The sequence below is a fragment of the Phoxinus phoxinus genome, assembly GCF_949152265.1.
Source record: "Phoxinus phoxinus genome assembly, chromosome: 7".
Lineage (NCBI taxonomy): Eukaryota > Metazoa > Chordata > Actinopteri > Cypriniformes > Leuciscidae > Phoxinus > Phoxinus phoxinus.
This window is the reverse complement of record NC_136882.1, coordinates 26,038,553-26,059,665: the sequence shown is the minus strand read 5'-3', so window position 1 is coordinate 26,059,665 and position 21,113 is coordinate 26,038,553. Positions and strand designations below refer to the sequence as shown.

At 42.4% G+C, this 21,113-nt stretch overlaps 1 protein-coding gene across 2 annotated transcripts in view; it reads left to right on the top strand.

Moving 5' to 3' along the window:
* Nucleotides 1-21,113, top strand: part of gja8a (gap junction protein alpha 8 paralog a) — a 35,573-nt gene that overhangs the window by 10,831 nt on the left and 3,629 nt on the right. The window contains exons 1-2 of one of the 2 annotated variants that reach the window (XM_079619399.1): nt 11,275-11,390; nt 20,572-20,981. The gene's annotated coding sequence lies outside the window, so the exon portion shown is untranslated. Of the gene's footprint in view, nt 1-11,274; nt 11,391-20,571; nt 20,982-21,113 lie in introns of those variants that run through there. The other variant, XM_079619400.1, reaches the window with a different exon arrangement.

Below are 21,113 nucleotides of genomic sequence, written 5' to 3'. Positions count from 1 at the left end.
CTAGTAGCATGCGTATTACTGGGATATTGGCTGTTTACTAGTACTTATAAAGCACATATTAATGCCTCATTCTGTATGACCATCTACCCAATACCTTAACAACTACCTCACAAACTATAAATAAGTAATTAGAAGTTTATTGAGCCAAAAGTCATATTTAATAGTTTAATAGTGAGAATTAGAACCTAAACTAAAGTGTGACCAATTATTCAAACTATCAAAAACATTGAAACGTGAATCTGGCAACATTATATTATAGTTGTTTTATGTATTGCGGCAGTTTAGAAACTAAATGTCCGGTGAGTGGGGCTAAAAGGTTAATGCTCTGTTTTAGCTTGCTTGTACAAGTCTTTGAGCTCTTTTATTTTGGCTCGTGTTTCACAGGTCACAGGACTCCTACCCAAGCTCTTTGCATTGCGAATGTAGTGCTGTACTACATCAGAAAAGCAATGCACATGGAGCTGGTTATGTGCAGCAACTGTCCATTTACAAATCATGCATATGGTAAAAGTGTTTTGAGGTCATAGCATAGTATTGCGCAAAGAACAATAAGTATTTTTTAAATTAATAATCTGCCCCTGTAATCATAATTTGATTGAAAAAATAATAAAGTTGTCTGTGTTTTACGGCTAGTGCTCATTTCAGCTGGAAACTGCAGTGAATTTTAGGTATGGTTTTGGAGTTTTGCAAAAATGTAGATAGAGGCACATTTTTCCAATGTGGCTTGGTTTTCAAAATTATAGCTAGCTAAAGCTAAAACTAATTCTTGAGACAAAACTCATATATACTCACTGCCTTGGCAACCACCCAAAATCAAGTAGTTTATATTAAAATCTTGTACCTGATCACATGATCCCTTTTTTCTTCTTTGTTCATGTGTCCTTCTTTCTGCCCTTCATACAGTCTTGTTAGGCTACTGTATTCCAGTGAGGAAGCAACTGTAAGAAATTCAACCAACTTCACAGAGACTAATTTAAACAGAAGCCTGAGCTGTAAGCCCTCTCTCTCGTCACTTCTCTTTCATTGCTTATTCTGCTCATCGGCTGAGAGCCGGAAGATATATGTCAGCTTTATATAATGGCAATCTTTTAGGTTTCATTCCTCCTTGCTCAAGGGTCTGTGTGTGTTTGTGTGTGTGTGTGTGTGTGGTGGGAATTCTGTAGATTTGAGTACTCCTTGCTGCTGGGTCCATGTGTGTTTGTGTATGTCTGTACATATATATAGTATAATGTGCACAAAGTGACATGATGCTAATTTGGTGTAAGGGACACCAGAGGTTACTAAGGGCTGTTAATGACATTGTGTCATAGTGCACTCGCTCATTTAAAGCCAAAGAGAAATGGAATGTAAGGAAATGGATATGTTGAGCCCTAAAGGAAACTTTGACCCCTGTTTTAAGAACCGCTTACTTTAATCATGTGCTTCTAAGGTAACCATAGTTTAAATTAAAACTGAAAATGAATGAGTATTCCCATCAGCTGTTTTAATATTGAATCGTTTCTTATTTTGGCTCATCTAACACAACACATCACAGGAAAGCCCTCAGTGAATCTGTAAGTTATTCAGTTTGTTTCCCCATCTCTTCACATGCAAAAAAACGGGATGCATTTTTTCTAATATAGTCAAAAAGATAAAAGTCAAGAGATGACAAATGGCTCTGGGATTTAAACAAAGGGCATTGAAGGCATCCTTGCCTCTCTTTTCTTCAAAATTCTGTCTGAACATATTTCATTTTTGTTTAAATTAATTTCCCCAAACCTATAAAATTGTTTTGAGCACCAAATCAAGTGGAAATGATAAAGGAAATATTTTAGTATCACAGAGTAGGCTATATAACATTGATGCTGACATGGTCAGAAATACATGATGATTTGTTTTAGTATGAACTATTAGGTTAGAAATTTGAGTCTAAATAAAGATTTTGGACTCTGTTTGGAGTCTTTTGCTAGTACGTCATAAGCAAATCCTCCTTGTCATAACTGTTGAACACATTGTACTGTTGTCTGGAGAGTTTCTGTGAGCATTATTAAAATGTGTCACACGACTATATGACGTATATAGTGCTTTGTTCCACTCGCCAGCATGCACCCACCAATCACTATTTCTACAAACAGGGTGACTGAGACAAATGTAATGAGAGCAGTATCTGGGTGTGTACTAACCGGTATAAAGTCGTTATAGTTCACGTATGCTGGTTTATTATTTTTCGGAAGAACAAAGTATGTTCGATATGAATCTAATGCTTCTGTTTTATGTGTCTGTCCATTTAATTTCTTGACATAACTTATGTACCCTTAATGTTAACTCTCACTCTTTCCTTTTGGAGTTGTCCATATGTTTTTGTTACTGTAAAGGGATAGTGAAAATATTAAATTCTGTCATCATTTACTCACCGTCATGTCTTTCCAAACCTGTATGTTTCTTCTTCTATAAAGAAAATATTGTAAGATTTTTTTTGTCCATACAATTGAATTCTCCAAATCTAGAATTTCTCCAATGTTGATTGGTTCATTACATTTTTGAGAACAAGAAAGAAGAAAGAAAGTAATACAGAATTAGATCGCGGTGAGTAAATGATGACGAGAGTTTTCTTTTCTCGTCATCAGATGAAAATGATTTTAAAAATATTCATTTTTGCAGTCTATTAGAGGGTTTAACGCTTGAATGTAAAAAAACAAACATACATTTTCACATATTTTACTTTTTTTTTTACATTATTGCAGCACCTTTCTTCCCAGTCTGTCAGTAACGCTCTGGGCTGCCTTTCCTGATAACATTGTTTCTTAGCGCGCTACGGAGACTCTTAAGGTATAACTTAACTAAAGGTATACCATTTCTAGGCGTGTTCCCCGAACCATTCCTTAGGAAGCCGCTTAAGATATACCTTCTTACATGCGACGTTACCAGGTGCTGTCCGTGGCGATGGTGCTGAATCTGTTGATATCGATGGCTCGAGAATCAATTATTCACACGTGCAGGGGCTGCTTCACTGCGTTATGTGAGAAAGCGCTGTTCTTTATAAAAGAAGCACTTCAGAAATAGTTGATACTGCATTTATTAGGACTCATGGCATATAGGAAATGTCCCTACCATAATTGTAAGTTTTAACTTACTAACACAACTCAACCAAGCTTCATCCCTTTTTTTTCCTCTTTTTTTTTGGCGTTTTGCGTATGGAAATATTTAAATGAAGAATATTGTGACGTATGATCCCGGGAGAATACTCAATGGAGGCATTTCAGGGGGCATCCTAATGGACTTTGTGCTTTGTAACTTTGCAGACCTTTTTCATGCTCAAACAGAAACATTACACACTAAAGAAAGTTTTTAAAAAAAAGAATAAAAAAAAAGAAGCATAATAAGCCCTCTTTAAAGTAATTTATATTTATATTGTTCAATTGTTATGTATATTCTATATTATTTGTGTCAATAACTGAAATAACTATATAACTGTGGAACTACTGTATAATTAGGTGTACTAAATTTCCAAATCAAGACATGCATCAAACAATTTTAGAACAATTTCCAATCATTTCAGTTTTTCTTTTTGACAGTTTTCATCACCCTTTACTATTCTGAATATGTGGTTACATGCTATGCTGACATAGCTAAGGCAAAACAAGCAGAGATGTACAAAGCGTTTTTAAAAGCACACTCCACCCCTACAGAAACACAGCAATCAACACTTTCAAAACTGGCCCAGGAAAGAAGGAGACTGACATACGTTATTCTAAGAGAAAGGGGGAAGCTGGACGGGTAGATGTTCTGTTTTTCTGCACTGGAGCTGAAACAGGGATTTCAGTGTTTGGACACGACCACTCAGACAAACACAGGAAAAGGAGTCACCCTGAGACATCGATCCCAGACATAAAGTGTGTGTGTCTACGTATGCTGCTAATTTCATAATCAGTTCAGCTAATTTGATCAGATTCTCAACAACTAAAGACTGTTACTAACAACGACAAGGTCATGAGTTCGATGCCTAGGGAGCAAACAAACTGACACAATGTATACCCAGAATGCACTGTGAGTCACATTGAATAAAAGCTCTGCCAAATGCGTAAATGTCAAATGAACAGCCCATGCAGTCTAATTCATTCTAACAATATACACTTTCATTTACAAGCCAATTAGATATACAGGGTTTTAATTGATAGAAAGCGTGGCATGGTAAATTACTGAAATTAATTTGTGATTTTTATTTATTTTTGTATTGTATTATTTCTGTGAAACTGTGGCATGGTATAAACAAGTTGCAAAGACTCTGAAGATGTATGATGAAAGACAGAATGACAAAGAGAATGAGAGGAAGATTGAGAAAAGACGTGTAGAGAGAGAGAGGGGGGGGGTTGAGAGATGGATGGAGGGCGTTTCTCCTGCCGTTAGTTTGTCGCATCCTCTGATAACATTGTTTTCTGCATTGGTCTAATGGTGGGATGAAAATATATTTTAAAGAGCATCAGCATCCAAATGGCAATTTTTTCCTGTTTTCCTTGTTACCTTCTCATCTACTGTAACACTCCTCCGTCCATCCTTTATTCTCTTTATTAATGTTGCATGCTAAGGCAAACATCACTATTACTATTATTATTACTCATATTTAGGGTTGGTAATTTGTTCTAAATGACAATAGATAAACATTTAAAACAGTTCTTACAAAAGCTGTATTTAAGCTGTTTAGCCTATGTTATAAGCTACTGAAAAAAACCTCATAATGTCTATCTTTACACGTTGAACAACCAGTCATTAATTATACTGATTTAAATCTCACAGTTAGTTGAAGGTTGTATGTGTTTGATACACTAAAATAAACCGACTCGAGTCATTCGTTCAAGAGATGCACTGTATGGTTTTGATTCTCTATAAAGAGCTTGTTCATAAATTCGTTCATTCGTAATCGTTTTGTATGGCACAACTCTGGTCGCTCACTGTGTTTTGCGCTGTAAATTCAGAGGCGTTGCGGACAATTCATGCAAGAACTGGAAACTCTTAAAATATGTCTGGATTGGCGGAAAAATGCACTGAGAACTAAACATCGTACAGAACACCTTAGCAACACCCTGGCAGCCACTCATAACAACATAGGTTCCCTTATCGAGTCGGTCTCTCGACATTACGTATGGGGAAATCCATTTTCCTCGAATTATGAAGTCTGATTTGAATAACTCTTTTGCTTGCAAATAGCCAATGGCGACCCCGCCATCACCTGATTGGCTGACACTCCTCAATATAGGTGACGGCGGGCGCCAAAAACCTCAGAATCTTTTTTCTTCACTCGAGTCTGTTTCACCGTTGATGTACGCATTCAGAGCGGAATATAGCAAGGAGTTTTTCCCCTCTCGCGTTCCGGTGGATTACCTATATCAAGATGTCTCTTTGCCGCATGTGTGGTGGACCCATCGAATTCCCGGACGCACACGAAAACTGTGTGCTGTGCCTGGGCCGGGCCCACGCGGAGGCGGCACTCGAGGGATCGGGATGTCCTGCCTGTGAGGAGTTTCCCATTAAGATCCTTCGTGCAAGGCTGGCCGCTACACGTAACGACGGCCTTGTGTCTCCTGCCTCTCTCCAGTCTGCCGCCGTCGAGCCGCGGACCGAGAGACGGCAGAGAACCCCATCCGTGGATTCTGTCGAGGCTCTGACGTCGGCCCAACACCCACGCCATCCTCAAGTGGCAGAGCCCCTAACTTACTCTGAGGCCTGTTACCGCCCTCCTACGGAAGCGCGGGAAATGGTCTCGTTTGGATACGACGATGACGACGCCATGTCTACCAGCGCCTCCGACCCGGGAGCGTGGTCCGAGTCTCCGTCTGAAGGCGCCCCCGCCTCTCTGGATGCGGAGCTTATGGCCATTCTCACAGAGGCTGTGGCGGATATGGAGCTGGAGTGGACAGCACCCAATGAGCTGCCGTCTAAGAGATGGATGGATGGCTCTTTCCTCGGCGCGAGTCGTCAGGCTGAAGCCCCGCGGAGACCCGCGCCCTTTTTCTCGGAGGTCCACGAGGAGCTCACCAGATCATGGCGCTCCCCTTACTCAGCACGAGCCCATGCACAAGGTACCCAGCTGCTGACTACAGTGGAAGGAGCGGAGAAATTGGGGTATGCGAGATTGCCCCCCGTCGAGGATGCCATCGCGGCTCATCTAGCGTCTTCTCCCGGCTGGAAGACCGCCCAACTGCCTTCCAGGCCATGTCGCGCTACTGCCCACATCGCTGAGAAAGCCTACACTTCAGCCGGACATGCAGCATCTGCCCTCCACACGATGGCAATTCTGCAGGTTTTTCAGACGCGACTCCTAGGGTCCCTGGATGAGGGAGTCCCGGACCCCGAGTTGCTCAGGAAACTGCGCACGGCGGCAGATCTCACTTTGGCGGCGTCAAAAAAGGTCGCCCAGGGAATCGGCCGTAATATGGGCAGTCTCGTGGCACTACATCGCCATCTGTGGCTGACGCTGTCGGGGATGCGTGATACGGATAAAAAGCAGTTCCTGGACGCGCCGGTAAGCCCTACGGGCCTGTTCGGTGTTGCGGTGGAGTCGTTATCGGACAAGTACGCCGAGACCGTCAAGCAATCTAGAATGATGCCCCATCTACTGCCGAAACGGTCTCAAGCCCCCCCTGCAGCGAGATCCAGATCTTCCTCTGCGCAGCGCCCGGCCGGACCTACCAGACGCGCATCCCCGAACGCGGCAGAGCGTCGCGAGCCAGAGCCTCCCTTCCGTCAGAGGCAGTTCAGGAAGCCCCGTTTTGGTGCGAAGCCGCCCTCCAGCAGCCAAGGGCGCCCGGCGGGCAAAAAAGAGCAGCGTTCCTGATGTGCGTGTCAGGGAGGAGAGAGCGCGGGACGTGTTCGTCGGACCCGCTGCGAAGAGGGTGTGTTCCCGCCCAGAGTTCGACGTGAATGTTTTGATTTTGAAACCGCTGTGTTCTGTTTCAATAAACAAAGTGCATTACATGTCTCAGCAAAAGAGCTTTCTTCCTCCCAACACTATTACCCGCGTCATAAGCGAAACCTCTCCCCCGGGAGACGTTTCGCAGAGCGGAAGCTCGGGGAATCCCGAGAAGGTGGCTATTTATGTCCCCGTGCAAAATACCGCGGACGAGTCACCTGTCTTTCATGTAGCGGTCAATGCTTCCCCGGTGGCTGGCGCTCAGCCCCCGCCGCAGCATTCATTAAAGCCCCCCTTATCGAGTCACCTGAGCGCATGGTCGATTCTACCGACGGTATCACATTGGGTATTAAACACGATAAAACGCGGCTATACGCTCCAATTCGCTCGCAGACCACCCCGTTTCGGCGGCGTGATTATGACAGAGGTGTCAGAACAGAGCGCTCCGCTACTTCGGGCAGAAATCTCCTCTCTCCTGGCCAAACAAGCAGTAGAGACAGAACCCGAAGAGCGAAGGAATTCCGGTTTCTACAGCCGTTATTTTCTAGTACCAAAGAAGGACGGAGGTATGCGCCCCATTTTGGATCTGAGATTGCTGAACAAAGCGCTCGCGAAACGCACGTTCAAAATGATAACAGTGAAGCAGATCCTCGCGCACATTCAGCCCGACGATTACTTCATTGCAGTGGATCTAAAGGATGCATACTTCCACATTCAGATAGCCCCGCATCACAGGCGCTTCCTTCGTTTTGCATTCGAGGGTGTAGCGTACCAGTTCAAAGTGTTGCCCTTCGGGCTGGCCCTGGCTCCCCGTGTATTTACAATGTGTATGAATGCAGCGCTTGCTCCCCTGAAACTCAGTGGAATGCGCATTCTGAACTATCTCGACGACTGGTTAGTCATCGCACGGTCGGAGAGTGTCCTCGAGGAACACAAACACAGACTCCTCGCCCACCTGACAGGTTTGGGACTGTCTGTGAACATGCGGAAGAGCGCCCTTCAACCGTGCCAGTCCATCACTTTCCTCGGTATGGTGCTGGACTCACGCGCTATGATCGCGAAGCTGTCAGAGTCGAGAATCCAGTCGATTCAGAGTACACTAGCCCTATTCGTTCAAGGCAGAGCCATCCCCTTAAAAACGTTCCAGAGGTTACTCGGTCTGATGGCAGCTGCAGCCTCCGTCTGCAGACTGGGCTTGTTGCACATGAGACCGCTTCAGCACTGGTTACAGAGACGAGTACAGTCGCGGGCGTGGAGAGCGGGATCGGAACGCCTTATTATAACGCGTTCATGTCTGGAGACTCTAGCGCCGTGGTTCGACACGACCATGTTCGAGCAGGGGTCTGCTTTGGGCAGAGTGGTCAGACGCGTAGTGATCACTACGGATGCGTCACTGTCAGGCTGGGGAGCCCTCTGCGATGGCAGACCGGCATTCGGTACGTGGACAGGAGACCAGACGCGCTGGCATATAAACTGCTTGGAGATCGAAGCGGTTCATCTGGCGCTGCGGGCTTTCCTCCCGTTTGTGAAAGACCGTCATGTTCTCATCAGAACGGACAACACGGCGGTGGTGGCGTACATAAATCGCCAGGGAGGTTTACGCTCGCGATCCCTGCAGGGGCTAGCGAGGCGGCTGTTGTTATGGACAGACAGAGTACTACTGTCGATTCGAGCAGTGCATGTGCCGGGCAGTTTGAATTGCGGCGCGGACATGCTGTCCAGGGATGGCATTGTGCACGGGGAGTGGAGGCTTCATCCGCAGACGGTAAACATGATCTGGAATCTGTTTGGCAAAGCGGAGATCGACCTCTTTGCATCACAGGAGAACGCCCACTGCCCGCTGTACTTTGCATTGACGAAAGCCCCTCTAGAGGGAGACGCACTGTCGAGCTGCTGGCCGAAGGGTCGGAAGTATGCTTTTCCTCCGATCAAGCTAATGCCGCTGGTGCTGCAAAAGATCAGGGAGGAGAGATGTGCGTTGGTTCTTGTAGCGCCCAAATGGCCCAACCAGCCGTGGTTCCCGGAGCTAGTGAACATGGCGCTCTTTCCCCCGTGGCGGATACCGCCGAGAAGAGACCTCCTATCTCAGGCGAAGGGCACCATATGGCACCCCAACCCGGAGCTGTGGGACCTGCATGTGTGGCAGATCAGCGCGGAGTTTCACAGAGAGTGCTGCAGACAATAGCAGAGGCTAGAGCCCCTTCGACGAGGCGCTTATACGCTCTGAAGTGGAAAGTGTTTGCTAACTGGTGTGTTGACAAAAAGGAGGACCCCAGGAATTGCGATATTTCCATTATTCTGACCTTCCTACAGGAACGTCTGGATGTTGGCAGTTCGCCATCTACACTGAAAGTTTACGTGGCCGCTATTGCTGCTTTTCGTGATGTGGTGGATGGCTATTCAGTGGGGAAACACCCTTTGATAACGAGTTTCCTTCGGGGAGCGAGGCGGCTTTTCCCCCCCCGCCTTCGTCAGATGCCTGTCTGGGACCTGTCGTTAGTGCTTAGTGCGCTGTCTGACCCACCTTTTGAACCAGCTGAGTCTAGCGACATTAAAGTGCTCTCATTCAAGGCGGCGTTTCTGCTCGCAATAGCCTGCGGGAAACGGGTGGGGGACTTGCATGCCCTGTCAGTAAACAGTGCATGTATGCAGTTTGGACCGGATGATTGCATGGTCAGACTTTTACCCAAGTGCGGATATTCGCCTAAAGTGCTCTCAACGCCGTTCAGAGCCCAGGTGGTTACAATCCCAGCATTTTGCCCCGTTGAGGACAGTGTTCCAGTGTCTCAGAAACATGCTTTGTGCCCCGTGCGTGCCCTGCGTGCTTATGTGGACAGAACTAGCCATTTTCGAACGTCAGAGCAGCTCTTCGTCTGCTACGCGGGTGCCAAGAGAGGCGGCGCGCTGTCGAAACAGAGGCTATCTCACTGGATAGTGGAGGCCGTGCGACTGGCTTATGCTTCTCGGGGAGCCGTTTGCCCTATAGGGGTGCACGCCCACTCCACTAGGAGTTTGGCGTCATCATGGGCATGGGCGAAAGGCATGTCTATTCAGGACATTTGTTTCGCGGCTGGCTGGTCGTCTCGTAATACGTTTGCGAGATTCTATAACTTGAATATTCCTTCATTCGCACCACATGTACTGTCAGTGCAGGGAGAGGGAGCTGAGCTGTCATTGGACTAGACTACAGGCACGCCCCGGCTGGCGCGCGCTCTAGCTGCGGTTCGAAGTCGTGCAGACAGTGCGAGTTATTAGCAATAAGCAATAGCTATCATGTTCACTATATATTGTGTCCCTTATTATGCCCGCATTCATAAGCCGGCAGTGTATTCCTAAGCACCAATCACATTGCTGCAAATTCCCCATTCACTTTCAGTTCAGCGTTGCTTAACTATGTGGGAGGGGCTACGTTGATGCGGATGCCGACTTGGCTCTGTGCCAATAGGTGTTTCAACCAGGTCCGGTGTCCATCCTGAGCGGTGTGAGGTAGGGATTAGTGCCTGTGCTTACTTGAGCTCGGTGCGAGCTGGCAGGCTTTCCCACACGGCGGGGGTTTTATTGTTCCCCATACGTAATGTCGAGAGACCGACTCGATAAGGGAACGTCTCTGGTTACTCACGTAACCGTAGTTCCCTGAGAGGAGGGAACGAGACATTACGTAACCTGCCGTGTGGAAAAGACGTTTCCTTACTCTCGTTCAGCTAAGATCCTGAGGTTTTTGGCGGGGTCGCCATTGGCTATTTGCAAGCAAAAGAGTTATTCAAATCAGACTTCATAATTCGAGGAAAATGGATTTCCCCATACGTAATGTCTCGTTCCCTCCTCTCAGGGAACTACGGTTACGTGAGTAACCAGAGACGACTTTGGCAGTGATCTTTTACTAACAAGCACTTATGTTTTCTTCAGAAAATGTAAAAAATATATAGGTTTTGCTTCTGCTTTGGTCTCATACATTCAGTGTGTTTAATGTGACTGACAGTCCACAGCCTTTTCCCACAAAGCCTGGCTTATGCATTTCTTTCTCCGGTTTATTCGGTTCCTTTCCCATTTTCTCTCAATTTTTTTCCCTCCCTCATCTTCTGCATCATCCATTGTTTCAGCAGCATCTCAGCATTGGCCCCCTATAGGCAGTGGGCCAAGTCTGTTTTTCTCCTTTAGTTTTCGATTTGATAGATCTCCTCCAGGGAACTGGTTAATTTTTTATAACTGGCTTTATAAATTGTTGTTGAGCACATTACTGCTTGTTTCCAACGTCAATTGTTGCACATTAAAAATATAACGTAGATATAATCTCGCTAGCTAACCACAAAATGTTAGCCGGAGTAAGAACCAATCAAAGCTCGTGTTGTTACCTTGTCAACTTGAGTTGACCAATCACGTCATTATTTGAACCGGTGCCCGAAGACCCGGATGTGAACTGAACTCGCGGGCGCGGCGGCCGGTCAGTGGCGAGTCCTCCGTTTTTTGGCTACAGTGTATGACTGCACCACACATCGTGGAAACGGTAGGTAACTGATTAGCACTAGCATTATCCGAAACATTGTAAAAAGTCTGAATGCATTGGTCTTGGCATATGTTCGCCGAATGCTACACACGTGGGTAATGCTAAGCTATTTGTCGTTTTAAATGTAGCTAGTATACGGCAAGTTGGCTAGTGTTAGCACCTGAAGTAACTTTGTATGGTAGGATCAGCTTTTTGTTCTGTGGATACCGCAAGCTAATTATTTATTTAACTGTGTGTTGTAAAGAGTTTATCAAGGGCTTATTTGCATTTGTCTTAAAATGTTGACTATGACGCTGAAGTTTTTTTTTTTTTCGTCCAGAAGAAGAAAGTTTTAAAGTTTTTTTCCATCGTTCAGCCCCTTCCGTGTAACTAGCTAACAGTTATATGAATTTATCTTATTTGAAGTGAAGCTTATGTACTGCGAGAGTATTTCCAAAACATCTCCAGGAGTAAGTTACACGATACACGTTGTCCTGCCTGTTTTAGACAACTCCCTGCTCCAACACGGATGATATAAACAGCTTCCATAGTTCATAATGAGTTGACAGTTTGAATCAGCTATATTGGGGCAGGGAGAGATCTAAAACACACACGGTTATATAGTTAGCTTACGTTATCTCCTGATTCCTGTCTAATCGCACATTGTATTTTGTATATTTTGCATGCGTTTCCTCTCCTGATGGTGAAGCCGACATCTGTAGGGCAGAAGGCAGACGCTCTTGGAACACCTCACTTGGGTGAAGTAGGCAACGTATTAACGGTATCTCCATGAGGCAACGTCCACGTTGGATTTATTTTGTACAGTTGGCTAATGTTATAGTAAGGCAAAAATTAGATAAGGGGTTTTCAAAGTCTGAGACTGCGTGCCTTCAAACAAAGCGTGGGAAACGACGTGCCCCCCACCACATTTTTAGTTTACTTGGTAAGTTTCGCTCAATTCCTGGATGCCTTTGGGATCATACTTATATATTTTTTATCCCATAGGCACTCAACATTTGAGCCAAAATAGCCTAATATTGCTGAACATAACTTCTTACTGCACCAAACAGTTATAAACTGTATCTGAACTCTCACACATGTGGGCTATTCTGTGTGATCTCCTTTTGATAACTAATGCAAGTAATGTAATAGTTTCACTTCCATTGATCCTCCCCTGAAACTGTTTGGAGGCCCGCCACACACTTTGAAAACCCCTGAGTTAGATTATCAACGGCTAACTAGGGCTATTTAGTGAATTTACAACACCAGACAAAAACGAACTTGTACCAGATGAACTTTTATTAGTGTAATGTTATTTAAAGATGTAGTCAGGCCATGGCTGCACGCTCACAATGTTGTGTGTTTCATCCTTAGACAGCGTTGGTGCAGTTCCTACATATGGCGCTTTTCCACTGCATGGTACGGTACGGCACGGCACGCTTTGGTGCTTTTCCACTGCATGGTACGGCTCGGTTCGACACAGCACGCTTTGGCGCTTTTCCACTGCATGGTACGGTACGGTACGCTCGCTTCGGCTCGCTTTAAATGGTACCACCTCTGTTGAGGTTCCAAGCGTACCGTACCGATACTAAATGTGACGTGAAAACACTGCAGATCACTGATTGGTCAGACAGAATCGTCACTTCAGCGTCATTGTATTTGCGACACGAGACACTAAACCCGCTAGATGTAAATAGCCAGACAACAGCCAACGCGGTAGTACCTGTTTTTAGAGTATTTACTTGACAAAAGAGGTAAAAAAAAAATCAAACAAGAAATGGCTGAATCGTGGTCAGTGGACGAGGTGCAGACGTTCCTCTCGTTGGTTGCCGAGGAGCGGATCCAGCGAGAGCTGGATGGGGCAACACGGAATGAAAAAGTGTTCCAAGAAGTAGCATAGCTCTTAGCCGCACACGGCTACCACCGGACCTACAAACTTAAAAATTAAAAAAAAACTAAAAAGTGACTACCGAGCCAGTAGAGGCGGCAACTATTAACGATCAGTCCCACCCACTTTGAAGCGGTACTAACTGCAGTGGAAAAGCAACCGAAAGCGAACCGAACCGTGCCGTACCGAGTCGAGTCGTACCACGCAGTGGAAAAGTGAAGCGAGCCGAACCGCTTCGAGCTGAACCGAGCCGTACCATGCAATGGAAAAGCACCAATAGACACATGTCTGTGCATGGTAGCTGGTGCTTTCTACATGTGCAGTGTCCCCCCCCCCCCCCCCCCCCCACACACACACACACACACACATTGTAATGCTTTGCACTGGCAATGCACAAGCTCCAAGACACTTTTTGGTGCTGGTGGAAATGTCATCCAATGAACTGCATAGAATTCCCCCTCGATCCTCCATCCATGCTGCATTGGGGGAGGTATGTCTGGCAGGCTTTGCAAACTTCTCCTGTAGAACAGAGGAATAGAAAATATTTTGGTATATATTCTAGTATGAATAGGATGCATTGTCAGGTAGACAAATGACAAAGAATGTGTTTATCAAAGGTGGTTACTTTTAATCTAGTAATCTCACTGTTTAGATTTGTAAGAATACCATGTAATGTCTTTGTTTCAAATAAAACATTCCTTTAAAAAAATGACTTTTGTGTTCAATTCATTGTCAACCTTACACTATTCACTGTAATCTTATATTGAATATGCTTTTTGCCCTTGTTAAATCTCCAGCTTTTCAATAAAAATTTTAAGATAAAGTGTTCAAAAATATACATGAATAAAAAATCACTTTGTGTAGTTAAGATTCACTGGTAGTGTGAGGTTTATTTAACATACTTTCTTAAACTAATTACAATACACACATACATAGCCAAAGTTACACGATCAATACACAATTATTTTAATAGAAAATTTGCAGAATTTATGGATTTGATACATACCTTCAGTATCTTTGGCTGCCATTTCTCTCCTCCTACATGCTCTTGCAATGTGATCTTTATTGGTGAAGAGCATGTAGCATTCCCTATGGAAGCCCACATTAACTGGCACATCTTGGGCTCTCCAGGTTTCTGTTAAATTGAATGTTGCTATGGCTTTTTCAGCTATTAAACTCTCAGCATTGTTGAGGTTAACCCATTTCTGGGCACACTGAACAAATGATGCCCAACTTGTTTGAGAAAATAAGGTTATTGGGCTTTTTGCCCTAGAAGCAACATGTATACAGCACTTCATATTGTCGCACACCGGCTGTCAATCGCGTCCCGCTTTGTTGTTATGCGGTCTATGTAAATTTCTATGTATGTCACGGGTGATCAATAACCTTAGAGGTCTTCTGACGGTAAGTGCACAATGTATAGTATAGCTCGTGTAGACAAAAAGTATATAAAGACTATTTAAATCGCAGGATTTCGTTATAAAGAGAGCAAAGTTACTGTATCAAATATGTTGGTTGTCAGGGAGACGGGTGATTTGTTTACGTTTTCTGGCGCTACGATTTAGTAGTTCTACAAATTTGCCCGTTTAAAAATGTAAGAGTTTAAATCGATATCTTCATAAAATGTGCACACATCAACGTTGGAAACAATGATTACACTACTTATAAGAATTTTTACATGCCATCTGTAAACAAATCACTTAGTTCCTTGGCAGGGATCTGTGAAATTCACAATTTCGGGGTCCGGCCCACGGCCTACTAGTGTGACCAGTGCTACGCTTACAGGAAGTCCAGGGTCTGCTTCCTGTCAGGTTGAAGAGAACAATCAATCATTTCCTCCTTTGACCTTAACAAATATGCTTTGCCAGTTTATATGCTTGCTTGTTTACAGTAGATTGTACATAACAGGGTTAGAGAACATTTACACGTGTGAACAAGACTTCTTAACTGTTTACAAATGGCATGGCTCTTGTTGTATTTGGTGGCCACTGTTTCCTTTATTCTGTTGAACAGCAGTCAACACAGATTTGCAAGTGCACCTCAATAACTAACACAGCTGGGTGATCTGTTATTTAATAATCTTTGATTTGAGTAAAAGCTAATCACTTGATTTGCCAAGTTTGCAAGATTCGCTGCATAAAATCTTTAAATTATTTTTAGAGTTGTGTTTTAGGTAGCAAAACTAAAAATATTAAAATACTAAATATTATAACTTTTTATCCATTTTATATTATTTTGTATTAATGTATTCATATTTATTTATTTTTGTGTTTGTGAAGAAAAAATTATACTTCAAAATCAGCAGCACCACAAACCATAAAAATGACATCTGAAGTTTCCTGAATTTCAGACAGAATTAAGAAAAAATATGAGAGATGATGTCAGACTAACCAAGCGCTTTCAAGGTTCACACCCAAATAACCGCTAACAATAAATAATTCAAAAGCACATCACAGACATTTAATATTTAGATGACATATATTATTCGAAAATAATTGAAAACATACTTTCATTGTTGTACTGTATGTTCACCTGTACCTGTTCAAATTCACCCATATGAATTTCTTTCTTCTGCTGGACACAGAAGAAGATATTTTGAAGAATGTTGGTGACCAAACAGTTGATGTACCCCATTGACTTATAGTATTTTTTTCCTACTATGGAAGTCAGCGGGGTACATCAACTGTTGAATATGAGAGGAGGTTTCTCTTTTGATGAAATTTAAATAGCTTGACATTTTTTTGCAAAAGTTATAGTACAACGACCAAATACAATAACCTAATAAGGAAAATGTCTGAATGCCTATTGTGTGTCTCGTTACATTTTGGTTATCCAAATCAAATGAACCAAAACAATGAGGTAAATACTTGGTGTTGTGAGTCATAACTTTCTCAAGAGAACTTTCAAAGAACGGTTTCTCTTCCCTTACTTTTAAAACTGACTCATTTTCACTGACCAGTATAAATTAGTGATATTAACGAAACATGAGTGACTCAAACAACAAAACTTTGAGGCACTGTTTTAATATTCGGCTCCCACACTACTGGTAGTCCGTCCTTTTGAACCCTTTGTGCCGATAACTTCCATAGGAAATCACTTGTTCATTAGAAGTATTGAATTTGAGGAAAAGGAAGCTTGTATCTGCTGGTACGTATGCCGGCTGCCACTCTGGTTCCCCGTCTTTCATTCTTCTCATGCCGAGAGTCTGCTTCCCCAATGGAGGCTTCTCACATGTTTCTGAGATTTGTCTCTAGTACACAGAATGACATTTTTAATTGTATTATTTTGTTGTTTTGTATTCATGTTACAGTATTAAACAATGTTGTTTCAAATAGCGAGCTGTGACCAACAATACTAACAGCACGATTGCAAGTGTCATATTACTTTTATTCAACAGTAAAATAATTTGTATGTTTTTGATCTGCCAGCAAAAATATTTCCCAAAAAAGTCAAAGCAGAATCGACCATTACTGTACTTCAGTAGTCAGGGCTTTGATCAGGGAGTCGGACATTTTAAGGGTTGTTTCAGTTTTTCAGACGCTTTCAGTTCACTGAAATATTAGCTCTTTAAACAGTCTCACAATGCACCATGAAAACCAGGGAGCATGGATGCTCACTATGTTTCTATATGTTCTGAAGCATGAAACATAAATTGTATTAGTAAATAATAAAAAATAAAATATATAAACAGTTACTTGATTAGTTCTTCGAGAATCCGTTTTTTTTGTTGTTGAAAGAGACCGTTGAGTGAATAATTCAACGACAGTCGCTTTTTTAGTTTCTGAATGAAATTTGATTTTGAGAACTTTTTTGGTGCGTAGTTTGGTCATCATTTAATGTTCAATATAAGCAAAACCATTTGAGAACCACTGCATTATTTTTAGTGGTCAGCTATATTATTGTCATATGTTTCACAATCAGGTCAGTCAAGCACTCTGCAGACCTGATGATATCAACAGGTCAGTAGAGGTGAGGGTGTGTCTGGTCTGTCTAGAGAAACAACGGAGAAGGCCAGGTCTTTCACCTCAGTCCAAAATCAACATTTGTTCCTCTCGCAAACACAATTGCAGCGCCGGCTGTCGCACCCATCGAGGTGTTCTTTATGACCACAACCGGTCGACCGGCACAATGACCTCAGCACAGTTACCTGCTCCATACACCCATAAACACGGCACACGTAATCATTCAAACACACACTCTAATCAAGAGTTTAGGTTGGCATGGGCTGATGTCCGCTTGGGGTGAGTGAAATACTCAGTGTGTATAAACTGTGCTCGGTGAGAACAGTTTTTGTGTACATGTGGGAAGTGAAGAGAATGCTTTTGTATACTGTTAAATTAATTAAACAAATGTAGTTCCCACAGGAAGTGAGGCTCAGTTCAGGAATAATGAGGAGAAATGAAGAGACACACTGGAGGTGTGAACAGGGTTGAGATTGAATGAAGGTGCATTATTTCACACCAACTTTAAAGGGATATTTTACTCCAAATTGCTGTTATCATTTACTCTCCCTAAAGCTGTTCCAAACTTGTATGAATTTCTTCTGCTAAACACAAAAGAAGATATTTTGAAGAATATGGGCAACCAAACAGTTAATGGGCCCCCATTGACTTCCATATATGGGAAAAAAGAATACTATGGAAGTCAATGACCCATCAACTGTTTGGTTACTGACATTCTTCAAAAATATCTTCTTTTATGTTCACCAGAAGAAAGAAATTCATATAGGTTTGGAACAACTTGAGGATGAGTAAATGATGACAGAATTTTCCTTTTTGGGTGAACTATCCCTTTAAGTTCAATGGTTAACATAAAATGTTATAGGCAGCCTTTTTCTGTCCAGACACATGCAGGACAAACATGACTCCTTATTTGAAGTCGGAATATGTTTTTTAACAACTTTCTTGGTCCTTTGATCCATCAGTGTCTTTTTTTAATGATGATTCTATTTGAATCAACCCTTCTTAGCATCTTCATCCTCTGTTCAGCAATGAAGAACTGCTGAAGTCTGCATTTATTCATCTATAGGAAATTTGTAATGTAGACAGAGTGAGAAATTGCTTTGACTTGAATTTAAATGGTTGTATCTCTGAATGACACATGAAGCTTGTTATAGAAATGCAAATTTCTAAATTCATTAAGTAAATTTCAAGGATACTTAATTTTTCTCAAGGCAGGACGGTGAATTACTGAAATACACAAAGTGCAAGTTTCGAATACTTCAGGTTTACAGTGCCATCAAAAAGCATTTGGCACTTAAGTCTCACTGGTCAAAAATGTATGAATGTATTAGATAAGACATCCAACAAAGTGGAAATTGCAAACAAATGATGCCAGACTGCAAACATTTTTAATGAACTGGTGTTAGGGTGATTTTCGTGAGCATGTAACACTAACTTCACTAAATGTTGTCAGCGTTAAGAATTCCTAGATATAAAAGCTGTATTCTTTTTTTTTAAATAAATCAATAAATCAGATTTAATTATAGGAAATGTATTGTGAGCAGCGTTTTATAGCTATAGCTTCATGAGTGTCTGCTGCATTGGCACGATGTGGGCTCATGCCTGACTGCACATGCTCCATAGGCTCAATGCTCTAGAATGACATCATGTCTTTCTGTGTCATCCTATCACTATTCACTGGCAGTCCTGTGTGGATTATCCTGCTAGTGTCCACTATATCAACACACAAACCCCTCTAGGGAACAATTACTAGGGTCTAAATTGCAGGGAATACCATGAAGTCACTGAAGTATTACACAACATTAACAATTCAATTTAGATTTTTTTCTTTACTATTATTTACTATTTTATGCATTACTATTATTAATATTTCTGTATTGATATAATTCTAGTTCCACCATTGTTTCCCTATATTATATATGATGTGCAACCTATAGTCAATGGCAGGTATGATTAATCGTGAGGGGGCAACATGTTATAGGACAAAAGTAAAAATATAACACACACACACACATATAAGGACAACATAAGTGACACTTATGAGGCTTCAGTCTTCCATTAAGCAGTTAGTTAATTGTGCTCTTCTCTTTATCTTGATGTTTGGTCCTTATGTACACAACAACCAGTCAAATGTTTATGAGAGATACTGTGCAGTATGGGGAAATGAATTGTGTATCTTAGAATAAACTCTCCGTCTATGTAGCATAAAGCATTGCCCATTGACTGTCAGTCATGTTGTTTTCCCTCTGAAACTTGTAGCACAAACTGTTTCCCCTGACAACAATAACTCAACAGTTTAGATAAGTGTTAAACAATCCCAAACTTTAAATAAACCATTCCCAAGTATAGGATTTTGCCAACTGTTTCATGTGCTCTCTTGATCAGGACTCCCATAGTAAAAGAAACAGTCAAAACATATAAACCCCAAAAATGCCAAAATAACTCAGACTATACACATTTCCCGACTTTTAAACATTGGTGCTTTGCGTACTGTTTAAAATCTTGGTGTGAACCAACACTGACAAGAATGTGTCTGGCCAATGATTCAGCTGCGCAGGAAGTTTTTTAACAGGGTATTGTTGAAGTTTATCCATGTGTGTATGTGTGTATGTGTGTTTGAGCTTCCTGGCCGATATCATAAATATGCCATTGCGGTGCACTGTTGCCCCGTTATCACAAAACCATTAAACCTTATACCTCCAACACCCAGCTTTCCTGCATGTGTGTGCCCAAATGCTTTATTATCACCATTTCCTAAGGCTGTCTGTTTGTGAAATATCTCTGTTGTCATAAGGTCTTTGGGCTTAAAGGTTTTTTTTGTGGGTGGATAATTTACTGTGTGTATCCCACCCATACAGTGAAATACAAACACTGTTATACCAAAATGCTGCTCCGCCTAACATGAGAAACCATGTCATGAAGTTTGTGGCACAGTTTCCCAGTTCTCATTGCTGTACATGGATCATAAAACAGATTTAATTTTTCACTTTCTCTGACTGTTTTCTGCCAGCATTCAAAAACGTTTTTAAAGAAATCTCTCAATTTTTTTGGTCAAAAATACAGTTAAAAAAGAGGAATATGCTAATTTGGTAAGCAATAAATATTTCCGTTGAAAGAAGTTCTGCTGCTTAACATCTTTGTGTACATTTTTCTGTGTAAATTAATCTTTGTGTTCTGAATTCTTTGAATAGAAGGCTAAGAAATAGCATTTATTTGACAGCAAAATCTTTAGTAGCAATGCTAATGTCTTTACTTGCACTTTCTTTACAAAAAATACTGTATGCATTTTATATTATTTAAAGTAAACAGAACAGGAATTTTGACCACCGATTTTTCTGTTTTCTGTTTTCAGTTTTCATCATCTGATACATCCTTACAGCATTTATATCATGCTGAAGTTGGCCATTGCTGTGGACCTCATGCCTCAGTTTTATTTTATTTATTTTTTAGCGTGTGCTCTTGGTTTGGGCCTGTGGATGGTGTCCTGTCCCTCTGGCCCCTCTGACTGCGGGTCTGTTGATCCTATTGTCTTCTGCATCAACACTCGTGGTCTGGTGCATAAAGGGCATCTAGTTAGCAGCTTAAACTCTACGGCAGGCATGAAAAGCAGCCATCATAGCCCATTCGCTCACATCTGCTCAGTGGTGCGACAAGGACGAGGACTGAGCTTGGGTGACTGGGGGACAGGAGTTCAATTCGCCCCGCAGGGCACCAGGAGCAACAGACAGAACTGGACTGCATTGAATCCACCACTGTGCAAAGGTGACCGTTTGAGCAAAGTTCACATTGGCTCTCCTTTTAATGCAAAAGCTTGTATATGTATAGTTTTTGTCTTTTAAAATTGTTTTCTTTTATGTCTAAGATGTGCAGATGGCTTAAATTGTTGAATGTGAG